Below are 13,081 nucleotides of genomic sequence, written 5' to 3' on the forward strand. Positions count from 1 at the left end.
CACTCACTGATCTAATGAAAGGCTGGGTACACATTTGGAATGGGTATAAGTTCTAATGTAACATAGTCTGGGGTGCGGGTGGGGTCAGGAGGAATTTTTATACAAGGAAAAACTGAGCTAATCATGAAGGGATCCCCAAACTAGGGTGGGGAGAACAGCATGTACAAAGCTTCTGCCGTGGGAGGTAGCAGGGTGGTTTAAGTCCCTGAAAGAAAGCCAGGGTGGCGGATCACGGAGAGCACAGAGGATGGACAGAGGAGATGAGGAGATACTGGGGACCAGACATTCAGGATATTGATCTTTATCCTGTTGTTTAATATCATAATGTACTTTCTGAACATCCTTTGTATGTCAAGAAACATTTTGCTCTTTGTAGTGGGATTTTTGCCCCCACAGGTTCTACGAGAACATTGGAACAGAGCTTGTTATATCCCTTCTTAGGAGAAATGAAGCACCTCACTAAATCTCCTGACCATAATCAGGCACTCATCTTCTTTTCAAGGGCCAGAGCCGGCATTTCTTTGCCCGAGGGCTTTCTTTGGCTGCCGTGGTCTTCTCTGCCCCATGAAGCAGGCAGATGGTATCCTAGAGAGTTCATGCCCCCTAAGAACAGCCCTTAAACAATTGATACAGGCGATAGAAAGAAATTATTTAGGCAGATAGTGAGGGCAAAAGAGTCCTTGACAGAATTTCTTTTCTAACAAAAAGCAGCCCTCCAAATCATTCCTTTTCTAACAGAGAGCAGCCTGAAAAATTGAGCTGCAAACATAGATAAGAAAGCTGGAAGCTTGCACAGGGAAATGCTAGTAGCTGCACCAACAGAAAAGGGCTACCTGGGGACCAGGTATGTCCAACATGAAGGTTCCATCTTCCCTTTATTTGTTTATTTTTTTTGCTATCACGTGTATAGTAATAAAAAAAATGGGCAACATGGCGCAACTCAGGCAGAGAACCCTCCTGCATAATAAAATAGTAAGGTGAAAGCTACCAGAGATTCTGGACCTATGCAAATGGCACACCTACTCCAACCAGTCTTTCATGTTGTATGTAAATCAGACACCACCTCCTCACCAGCTCATCTATAAAACCCCCTGCTCTCAACCTCACTCTTTGTGCGTCCACGTCCTTGTTCTCCATGACTATGAGACAACAAACCTCAGATGTTACTCCAGACAGCGGGACCATTTCACAGTGACTGATGGGAATTGGCCTATTCATACCCCAGCTCATCTCTCCTGGGCTCCCAGGGGCCTTTTTGTCTTTCTTCAGTGACAAGTGGGGAGAGAGTCGGCTTTGATGAGTTCAGTTGCAGACTTTGGACTTGGTTAAGATCCTAGGTGTTTTGACCTTTCTGAACACAGCTAGTATTTCTTTGATTTTTAATCTCACTACATATAGTTGTGGAATATACACTCATTTAACACTTTTATTGGCTTCCATTTACTATAATAATGTCTAACTTATACACTAGCGTATAATCGCTTTACTCTCTTCCAAAGAACTCCTAAATGGACCAGTACCAATATTCTCCTTGAAATTATCAAGAACCAAATAAACAGAGGCCAGATAGTCTGGTTAGAACAAAAGGTTTACTTCATTTGACAGATTTTTTTCTGAAGGATTTTTACCTTAAACCTTTTATCTAGTCCACATACTTGGTACAGTTAATTGTCTACATCTTGTCTTTCACATTTTTCATTTGTTACTTTTGAAAAATTAGCGGAATTTTTCACGGAGATCAGATGTGAAGAAATCTATGGCAGGGTGAGATTTCCTAGTCTAGAGGCTGCCTTTCTATGAAGGTCTCATTTCCCTTCCTTTAAAAAAAAAATGAGGCTGCTTTAGGGCGGGTCTCTGTGGGTGACTCAAATCAAAACCTTTTTAGTTTGGGAAGCTCAAGCACCAAGATATTTTCACGCTGGGATTACTTGTCCAGATGGTTTGAGCACAATTTTCTTGGCATGCTCGTAAGAACACAGGAATTTTCAGGGGAAACCAGAGAACATAGTAGTGGTGAGGATAAGTGGGGGAGGGTAAGCCGTGGCTGAGAAGGCAGAAATAAGGTTTGGATACCACCAACTGGCACTGACTAGCTGAACTGGAATCAGTCCTAGTTATAGCTGGCACAGGTACCCTTTCCCTGCTCCAACATGACGGACTTTCCCTCTTCATAGTGGGAATTACCTGGCTTTCCTAACAGAGAATGGAGGAGGGAAGAATTACAGTAAAATTCATGGAGCTGATGAAATAACAATTGAGGTGTAGCCCCCAAACCTCACCACCAGGAAAGTGTTGGTCAACTCCTATATGCATGCTTGAGAGACTGAGCAAGGTGGGGAAGGAGAGGTCTTAAGAGAGATGTCATTCCAAAGGGCTGTGTTAGGCCTGAAAACACGGCGTGGGCAGGCAACTCTCTTTGATAGCCTCAGCAACCTCAACCACTGCTTAAAAACACAGAAATTAAAAATGGCAGATGGAATTCCGAGGTGGCTCCCAAGATTCCCGGGACCTGATGCACACACTTTCCATGTGTGTGAATCACATACAGTCAAACACGATTCCAGGTACTGCTGTGAAACACGTCTGCAGATGTCATTAAGGCCCCAGATTAGTTGACTTTAGGATATGGTGATCCTCCAGGTGGGTCTGGCCTCCTCACATGAGCCACCCCCTGCCATTTTTTTTTTTTTTTTTGAGATGGAGTTTTGCTCTGTTGCTCAGGCTGGAGTGCAGTGGCATGATCTCAGCTCACTGCAACCTCTGTCTCCTGGGCTCAAGTGATTCTCCCGCCTCAGCCTCCCTAGTAGCTGGGACTACAGGCGCATGCCACCACGCCTGACTAATATTTTGTATTTTTTAGTAGAGATGGGGTTTCACCGTGTTAGCCAGATGGTCTCCTTCTCCTAATCTTGTGATCTACCTGCCTCAGCCTCTCAACGTGCTGGGATTACAGGTGTGAGCCACTGTGCCCAGTCACATGAGCCCTTTTAAAGGAGAAGACAGCAGAGGTGGAGGTCAAACAGTGGAGGTCTCTGTTGACCTGGGAGAGAGCAGACACCCAGGTTTGTGAATGCCTGTGGAGGATGTGGTGAGGGACTGAGACAGCCTATAGGAGCTGACAGTGGTGCCTGGCTGACAGCTGGCAGAAAAATGACCTGCATACTTAGAAGAGCACCCAAAACCCCAAATGAGAACCACAGTCCTGGTTGACATCTTGATTCCAAGTCAGTGAGGCTCTGAAGAGAGTCTAGCTAAGTCCCGTGCACAGACATCTCACCTACTGGAAAGATAATACATTTGTGTTGTTCCAACCTCCTAAATTTGTGGTAATTTTTTCTCCAGCAAAAGAATGATGAAACATATGACAATGGTTAGATGGATAGTGAGAAAGGCAGTCTGGCATTGGATCAAGAAAATGAACTCTTTCTTTAAACATCTCTGATGAAAATCCTGGCTCTGCCACTTCATGGCTGTGTAACTTTCAAGCAGGTTACCTAACTTGGCTATATGTATATCCTCATGTGTAAAAGAAGATTAAAATAATGAGTAAGATTAAAAGAACATCATGAAGATTAAATGAAATACTATATATCAAGCTCTAAGTTGCGTGGAAAAGCCATGATGCATGGTAACTTTGTGAGTGCTCAAAAAATAAGAGTTATCAGCAGCCGTAATCTGTGGAACATATGGCACGTGTCTGGTGCTGCATAAGGGGCTTTAAAGAAATTAATCTTCAAAGAAATCCTGTGAGATTGCAAGTGTTAAGCCCATTTTACAGACGGGAAAACTGCAATTCAGAGAGGTTTAATAATATGCCCCAAATTATGCAACTAGTAAGTAGAGGAGCCAGGATGAAAACTACAGGGCTCTTTGATCCTAAACCCCATCCTTTGAACCGCTATTTTAAGCCCTATGCACAGTGAAGAGGTTGTATCTCTCCAGGCTGTTGTCCTCAGGAGACCCAGGGCACCAAGACTGGGATTCCCAAACTACCGGTCTCTCAAAATGGAGCCCAAATGATTCCAGAACTCTGGGAGGCTGAGGCAAGAGGACTGCTTGAACCCAGGAGTTCAAGCTCATCCTGGGCAACACAGGGAGATCCCATCTCCACAAAAAATTAAAAAGTGAGCTGGGCCTGGTGGCACATGCCTGTCATCACAGCTACTTAGCAGGCTGAGGTGGGAGGATCCTTTGAGCCCAGGAAGTCCAGGCTGAAGTGAGCTGTGACTGTGCCACTGGACTCTAGCCTGGGAGGCAGAGCAAGACCCTGTCTTGAAAACAGAAAAAAAGGTCCCCAGTTCTCCAGCCCTGGTCTCCATTCCATGGATGCTCTCTTCTTTGTCCCTGCCTTGTGTACGTCCCTCCTGCTCAGACTTCAGATTTCCTGACCCTATGGATCGGACCAAGTCCACTTCGATACATTCTCCTGAAGTCCTTCTTTACAGCAGTTCTCACATTTTATCTTTATGTGCTAGACCAGTGGTTCTTCTCTGTGGGCAATTTTCCCCATGTTTGTCATTGTCTGGAGGCGGTTGTCACCATGGAAGCAGGTACTCTTAGCCTCTAGCTAGTGGAGGTCAGGGAATGCTACTGAACATCCCACAGTGCAGTGCCCTGGAACAAAGGATTATCCAGACCCCGATGTGAGCAGTGCTGAGTATGAGGAGCTCTGTGCTGTGCCGTGGGCTCCACAGGGCTGGGGTTGCCTCTGTATGTCCTCAGTGCCCTGCATGAGGCTCTCGAGAAAAGTTTATCGAAGGAATGAAAGGAGGATAGACAGTGAATCTCAGGTCAGCCTTGTAGCTAGCTCTGCTCCACTTTCTGTAGTTTAAAAAAACTGACCGGGCCAGGCACGGTGGCTCAAGCCTGTAATCCCAGCACTTTGGGAGGCCGAGGTGGGTGGATCACGAGGTCAAGAGATCGAGACCATCCTGGTCAACATGGTGAAACCCCATCTCTACTAAAAATGCAAAAAATTAGCTGGGCATGGTGGTGCGTGCCTGTAATCCCAGCTACTCAGGAGGCTGAGGCAGGAGAATCGCCTGAACACAGGAGGCGGAGGTTGCAGTGAGCCGAGATCACGCCATTGCACTCCAGCCTGGGTAACAAGAGTGAAACTCCATCTCAAAAACAAAAAAAACAAAAAAACTGACCTCAGTGTCAGAGGGTGGGTAACTTTGAAACTTATATATGTCCTTGGAAAAAGGGAAAATAAGTGGGCAAAATAAGTCCTTGTAAAGGAGTTAAAATTCTCTCTTCTTCACCCTCAATAGTCCTGGCTTCTTCAGCTTTTCCTAAAATTTTAACTTATTTATTTCTTTACCCCCAAATAATCTATGTTTGATGAAGAAAACTAGAAATGCAAATGGCCGAAAAGAAAATATATATAATCCATAATCCTATTATCTAAATAGAAAAGCTATTAATATCCTAGGGCATATCCTTCCATTTCTATATCTACATATATATTTAAAACAAAAATGAGATTATTTTATACATATAAATGCAAAGTTTTTTGTAAGTTAAGAGTAATTCCTGAACATTCATTTATTCATTTACCAAACATTTCTAGTTTTCTTCTAGTGTGCTGGTATATATAGGAGAAAAAAATATTTTCATGCCATTATATAGCTTTCTTTCTTCTTTCTTCCTTTCCTTTCCTCCCCCTCCCCCTTCCCTTTCCTTCTTCTCCCCCTTCCCTTTCCTTTCCCTCCCCCTTCCCTTTCCTTCCCTCTTTCCTTCCTCTCTTTTTCTCTTTCTTTCTTTCCTTTTTTGACACAGGGTCTTGCCCCATTGCCCAGAATGAAGTGCAGTGGTGCGATCAGAGCTCACTGCAGCCTTGATCTCCTGGGCTCAAGTCATCCTCCCACTTCAGCCTCCCAGGTAGCTAGGACTACAGGCATGTGCCACCATGACTGGCTAATTTTCTATTTTTTTTTGTAGAGACTCGGTCTCCCTATGTTGCCCAGGCTGATCTGGAATTCCTGGACTCAAGTGATCCTCTTGACTCAGCCTCCCAAAGTGCTGGGATTACAGGAATGAGCCACCACACCTGGCCTCCATCACATAGCTTTCTATAGCATCAGTTTTCATGACTGTATGTTATTAACATCAAATGGCTACATCATAATTTGTTCAGCCAGCCAGTACTATATTATCAGACATTTAGATGGTCCCCTCTCTTTTTTCCTTCTCTTTCTGTTCCTTTCCCCCTTCCCTCCCTCCCTTTCCTCCCTCTCTGGATCCCTCCCTCCCTTCCTTCCTTCCTTCTTCCCTCTCTTCCTCCTCATGCTCCTTTCTATTATAAACACTGCCATCGTGAACATCTTTGTAGCTTAACCTTTTCACATGTCTCTGATGACTTCTTCAGAATCAATGTGCCTCTCGCTGCTTTGGAAACCACTTGATGTCACAGAATTTAACCAAGACCACAGGTCTAGTAGCAAACACAGACATTTCAGGTGCAAAAATGCATGTTTTACTCCTTCTAGTAACACCGATGAGAGAGTCAAGGCTGTCAGAGCAGCAGGGCAGGACAGCCAATCCTCACCTGAGACATGGTTTTCACATGGTCTAAACCTGTTGGGGCACATCAGCCTTTGGCAGGGAGCAACTTTATTGTCTCTTCTGCCAGAGACGTCCCCACATTCTTAACTTCTTTTTTAGTTCCCAGTGAAGAGTCTTGACATTCACAGAGAGTTAAAGAAGAAAAAGATGTGCTTGCAGACAAATTAAAATAGACAATGCCAACTGGCTGGGAGTCATCATTTCTGTATATGAGAGGTGGGGAGCCCCCCTAGGTACTCAAAGCTCTGAGTAAACAGCTTACCGGGACAAAAGACAAAGTGTTTTCTTTTCTGAGCACTGGAAATTCAGGAACAACTTGTGTCAGATTTTGCAACCTTCGCAAGAGTTTGGGTATCATAACAGTAATCTTACTCCTGGAGCCATTACAGAGACAATAACCAACCAGGTTCTTTAACCTGGAAGCCAAAGATGGCTACGGAACTGGCCCACATCAGACTACATTTCGGGGGCTGGGGAGCAAGTGGGGTTGGAATGAAGATGCTGGGGACAACGTGGTGTATTTGCAAAGATACCAAAGTTATTCCCACTCTCACCTTTGACAATTGCTGACTCTATGCTGACATTTTGAACTTGAAGCATTCTCTAGGTGAGCAAAGGACAAAGGGAGAAAGGATATGTTCTAGTCAAACAAGGAACATACCTTGTAAATGCGGGAGGTGACTTCTGGCATTGTGTTCTCAGGACATAAGGGGCTAAGATGCAGGAAGAAGCCACCCAACCCCAAAGCATTTCAAGTCGTGTGGTTTTCCTGGGCACAAAGCACAGGAAAGAGTACAGGGGAAGGGAAGAATGCTTTGTTCATAAAATACAAAGCTAAGCAAACAGTGCAGGTTGGAGAGGAATTGTAATGTTTTAATATTGTGTAAAAGAATAGAGGATAAATCCACTTAGAATTGACAGGAGCAGCCGTGTGAATAATCCAAAAAGCATTGCTCCAAGTCTCAAGAATGAATAATGGGATCTCTTGCCCCAGCATATTGCTCTTACTAAATATGTTTCCTGTAGTTTATTGTTAAAGTTAATGAGCACTCCCTGAGTGGCTGGGGAAAGGTGACCTGTATACTGGGTGATGTGAAGAAACCTCCCTGAGGTCAAAACATCCGTGCAGAAAATGTATGCATGGATCAGTGAGAGTTCACTGGATGTATTGATTTTGATTAAAAAAACCCTTGAATCCATTACTGTTCATCGATACTGTTAGTGTGGTTGTTATAGTGTCTTGTGCAAGACTAATCACTCAAGTCATATTCTCCTACCTCCAGTATAGTCACTGTCTCTCATGACCCTGTTTTATTTTCTTATTTTGTTACCATTGGACAAAATTATTGTGTGTTATTATTTTTTCAACTTCGACCAGAACATAAGCTGCAGGAGGTTGAGGAGTCCCTTTGTCCTGTTGACTACAGTATTCTCTATGCCTAATACAGTACCTGGTACATAATAGGTGCTCAGTAAATATTTGCAGAGGAAATCAACATGTTTCCATCCAACACACTTTCTAGGAAGAAAGCTAGTGCTTCCTAAAGATTCAGCATTAGCTGACCTTCCCGAAAGATCTTCCACTCTCATCTCTTCTTTTTTTTCCATTTAAAGAATTAAGCTATCAATTACAAACAGTAAAATTCATCCCCCTTGTGTGCAGGTCTGCAAGTTTTGACAAATGCATACAGTCATGCAACCACCATAGTCAAGGTATGGAGTAGCTCCGTCATTCCCACAGTGCCCCATCCCTACCCCTGATAACCATTGATTTGATTTCTGTCTTTATAGTATGAAGCCATTTGAATCTGGCTTCTTTCACTTAGCGTAATGCATTTGAGATTCATCTATGTTGTACATATCATTAGTTCCTTTCGATTGCCACATGGTATTCCATTATATGGATATAGCAGCATGTGTTTATCTGTTCTCCACTGGAGGGGCATGTTCTCAACCCTTCTTATATAAAAATGTTGTGCACTCACAGTGGCTAAGAGCAGAAGTTTTAGGATCAGCTGGAAATAGGACTGAAATTTTGGCCCATCACCTCTTAGCTGTATGAACTTTGGACAAGTCAATGAAGTGCTCTATGATTCAGTTTTCTCAAGAAGAGTAGAGAGGATAACATACGTAATATATTTAGCACAAAGTCTGGCAAATAATAAGTGCACAGTAAATGGTAGCTCTAAGTATTTCTTGGGGAGAGTCGGGAAAGGTCCTGCTCAAATTTACCTTGCTCTGATCACTTCACCAATATTTAACCATTCAGTCTTGCTATTTAACAGGTGTGAATCTTAATTTTTTTCACCTGAAAAAATGGGGGTAATAATACCAACTTCACAAAATTGCTAGCAGACTAAGTGGGCTAATAGACATAGCTAGACCAATGCAGTGTGTTGGCCCAGAATAAAGGTTAGAATATGAGCCCTCGGTGACTATGACTCATATAACATCTTTAAGGCTTGCAGGAATTAGAAGGAAGCAGGGTTGTACAGACAGGAGATGGAGGACAAGCTCTGGGGTCAAACTGCCTGGGTCCTATTCTCAGCTCTCTGCCTGCCTACCAGAGTGAAACTGAACAAATTACTTAACCTCTCTGTGTGTGTTTTTCATCTGAACCATGGGGATAATAAGAATAGCCACCTGTAGGGTTGGTCTGGAGATTACAAAAGATAATTCCTATCAGGTGCTTGGAAAAGTGACTGGCACATAGAGTTCATGAATGTCAGCTGGGAAGATGGTTAGATATTGAACATGCCTGGCTCCTTTAGCTGGCCTGAGCTTTAGGTGTCTTTGTATGATAATATTAGATTAGCACACCTTCAGGAACAATGTAGGAGTTCACTGCATGTTTGTTGAACGGAATTAATCTGAAGAACGTATTTCCCTTTGGGTCACATGATCTCACATGTTATCATATATTTTGAAATCCAATGTAAACCAATTTTTCAAAAGATATGTTGCAAAACTGCCAACCATGAGATTCAGAAAAGCAGTTGAGGATGTACATTATCCTTATAAGAAGGCTTTCATTAGGATGGTTACATGAAATTTTTCATACTGGCTTTTTTTTTTTTGAGACAGAGTCTTGCTTTGTTGCCCAAGATGGAGTACAGTGGCATGATCCTGGCTCATCACAACTTCTGCCTCTTGGGTTCAAGTGATTCTCCTGCCTCAGCCTCCCAAGCATCTGGGACCACAATGCCCAGCTAATTTTTGCATTTTTAGTGGAGACAGGGTTTCACTATGTTAGCCAGGTTGGTCTTGAACTCCTGACCTTGCGATCTGCCTGCCTCGGCCTCCAAAAGTGCTTTGACTACAGGTGTGAGCCATCATGCCCGCCCCATACTGGGTACTTCTTTAGGAGAAAATCACCCTTGATTCTTCTGAAAGACACCTTTGACATTTCATTTGTATTTTCCTTCATAGATGAACACATTGAGTTTCTGTGGTTGCTTGGTAGCTTTTGGACATCAGACTTTTCCATTTTCCGCTCTAGAACTGGCCTGCTCTTCAGGTAAAGTGATTGCCTCCTCTGTGCCATAGGTGCTCTATTCGCCACCTCTGTGGATTACAGAGTTAAATCAACAGTTCTTTAAAAGCTGCATGATAGCCACAAAGATGGTGGGTGTGTGTTGAAGGTGGCGGAAGACACTATAAAAGTTATTCTCATTCATTAAAGACATGAGTGGGTTTGGATATTGTCTGGTAAGAAGATAGCCTTGTGTAGACTACAGTACTCATGCATATCAAGTTACTAAGTCCTTATTAAAATCTATTTATATATTCATTCATTTATTTTAGAATCATCAACCACTTATGTTGCCCAGCTACCTAAAGACAGCCACCCTTGGTGGAGGGCATGTGATTGCATAAGGCAGGTTTTACATCACATTGTTCTGGCCACCGAAAATGTCAAGGTCTTTAGGATCAAAACTGGTCCAACTGGAGTGAATCTCTAAATTGAGGTGGGAACTACCAGAAAAGAGCTCATAGTTTCCTCCTGGATTTGACATCAGAGCAGCTGCTGCTGACCATCGTGACACAGCAGGAGACACTTCCCAAGAACAGGAGAAGCTGGGCTCAGAAACATAGAGAGAAATGAGATCCTAATGATAGGGTCAGAGGCCTGACTCCCAATGTTCCTGAAAACCAATCTACTGATGGCTTTTTCAATTCTGTAAGCCAATCATTCTGCTCTCTCATACCTGCTCTTTTGGCTTATGTTGGCTGGCTTGTGTTGGGTTGTCATTGGCTTGTAATAGAAAGAGTCCTATTTAACATTAGAATATGAGATCTTGGAGGTAACTTAGCAACTCCGAGCTTCAATTCTTTCATCTGTAACATGTGTGGTTTTGTTGTGATAATTAGAACTAATGCTAGCATATAGTAATAGATGAAGAAAACCAAATCTTTCTCAAATGTTGTCTTCCCAGAGAGGGATCCCCACCCCTCTTATTTAAAATTTCTAAGCCTCAACTCTCTCAATCTCCATAAGCCTGCCTTTTGTCTGCAGTATTTATTTTCTATTTGTGGCAAAGTGATTTATTTAATTGCCCCAACTAATGGCCCTCCTGTGACCGCATGTTTTGCCCTGGAACTTTATAGTCTACTGACTTTCTGGATCTTGGCTTTGTCATGTGACTTTCTTTGGCCAATGGGATGTTAGCAACTATGATGTAAGCAGACACTTGAAAAGCATGTGTAGGTGTTCTTTTGCTCTCTTGCAGGATTGGGCTGTTTGTCTTTGCCTCTGCCTGGCCATGGGAACATGACAGGGTTAGCTGGCTGAAAGGATAAGAGAGCGATACGGACCAGAATGGCCTAGTTTTCTCCAGCCGATCCCATATGTATGCGCCCTCAGTTGCAACCTCACCAGCTGCCTTCCAGACCTGGGAGCAAACCCAGCTGAGACCAGAACTGTCCAGCCTAAATCACTGATTTACAGAATCAGGAGCTAAATAAATGATTATTGTTTTGAGCCATTGAGATTTGGGGTGGTTCACTGTATAGCACGAGCTACCTGATATGCTAACATACCATGAAATTTACTTACTTGTTATATGTAATATCTCCCTCCCCTGACTAGACTGTAAGTCCCAAGAGGGTTGCAATTTTTGCCTGTGTTGTTATGCTCAATGCCTAGAACAGAGCCTGGTACATAGTAGGTAATTGATAAATACTTGTTGAATATTAAATAAATAACATATAAAATACCCTATAAAATGGCACTTGGGCTGATGTTTGACAAATAGTGGTTAACATAATAAGTTAACCATTTTTATGCCAGCGCCAACATTTGTTTTTCCTTTAGGGTCTTCTGTTATTTTGCCCAAGGACATTGTTCAAAAAATGGGAAAAGGACAAATGACCCTCTCTTAGATACATGTTGGTAGATGAGGGTTGGCAATAATGCCAGATGAGAAACATAATTCTTTTTCTTTCTAAGTTGGCTTGGGACTGTGGGCATTGTGGAGCCATCACCTGAGCCTCTTCATTTATGTTCCACCCTAGCAGCCCCAGTGGTCACAGCAGTGCTGATATTTATGTATGTAGGTAGAGCAAAAGAGAGATTATTGCTGCTAAGAAGCCACATATATAGAATATCTGTTATAGCATTTATAATTTTCTTTCAAAACCATCATCACATTTAAAGTAATTAATTATTTACCAGGTTGTCTGTTTTATTTCTCTCTTATCAACCAGGCTGTATGCTCCATGAAAGAAGAGATCACTTCTATTTTCTTCATTATTATACCCTCATCATCCAGCACAGGACAGGTGTTCAAATATATTTGTTCAATAAATGAATCATGCCCTTGTTCATTTTAAGAATGTAATCTTCTTGAACTGAAGGGCTATGTCTTTCTACAAACATGGTGTGAACTTGACATTGTGGTAGCAGTTCATGTGTGTGCAGTTGCTCTCATTTTTAGGCAAATAAATTTTACTACATGCCAGGTCCTGTTCTAAGCACATAATCATTGTGGAGGTAAATACTGTAATAAGTACCACTGTACAGAAGAGGAATTTAAAAGACAGTGTGCCTCTCTTGGAATATGGTGTTGTATCTCGGGTAAGTCACACTCCCTCTAAACTTCTGTTCCTCTTCTATAAAATAAGAAGGTCAGTATGGTTAGAGTAAGCTTTCCTTCTATGTGTTCTAAGAAGAGCTACACATCTGATATATTCTGGGGAAAATAAAGGCTTTCATGGTGAGCAGACTTGTGTTCCATACCACATCCCTCTGGCTTACATTATTTCAGTGCAGCCATGTGGAAAGTTCCCTGCATGTTGCCAGAATTCCATGTCAAATGCTTTACATGGTGTCTCTTTGCTTTGCTGCCTCAGAGCTTTCTTCAAAGACATAGAGAGCAGCTCCACCAGTGTCTTAGTCTGTTTTCTGCTGCTGTCACAGAATACCAGAGAATCTGTGAAGAATATAAATATCTCTGGCTCATGGTTCTGGAGGCTGGGAAGTTCAAGAGCATGGTACCAGCATCTGATGAGGACC

At 42.7% G+C, this 13,081-nt stretch overlaps 1 long non-coding RNA gene across 1 annotated transcript in view; it reads left to right on the top strand.

Moving 5' to 3' along the window:
- Nucleotides 1–12,384, top strand: part of LOC144579431 (uncharacterized) — a 35,588-nt gene extending 23,204 nt beyond the window's left edge. The window contains exons 2-3 of the long non-coding RNA XR_013526916.1: nt 9,997–10,084; nt 12,274–12,384. This is a non-coding gene — a long non-coding RNA (uncharacterized LOC144579431). The remainder of the gene's footprint in view (nt 1–9,996; nt 10,085–12,273) is intronic.
- Nucleotides 12,385–13,081: the final 697 nt, after the last annotated feature.

Source organism: Callithrix jacchus, chromosome 15 (genome assembly GCF_049354715.1).
Source record: "Callithrix jacchus isolate 240 chromosome 15, calJac240_pri, whole genome shotgun sequence".
Classification (NCBI taxonomy): Eukaryota; Metazoa; Chordata; class Mammalia; order Primates; family Cebidae; genus Callithrix; species Callithrix jacchus.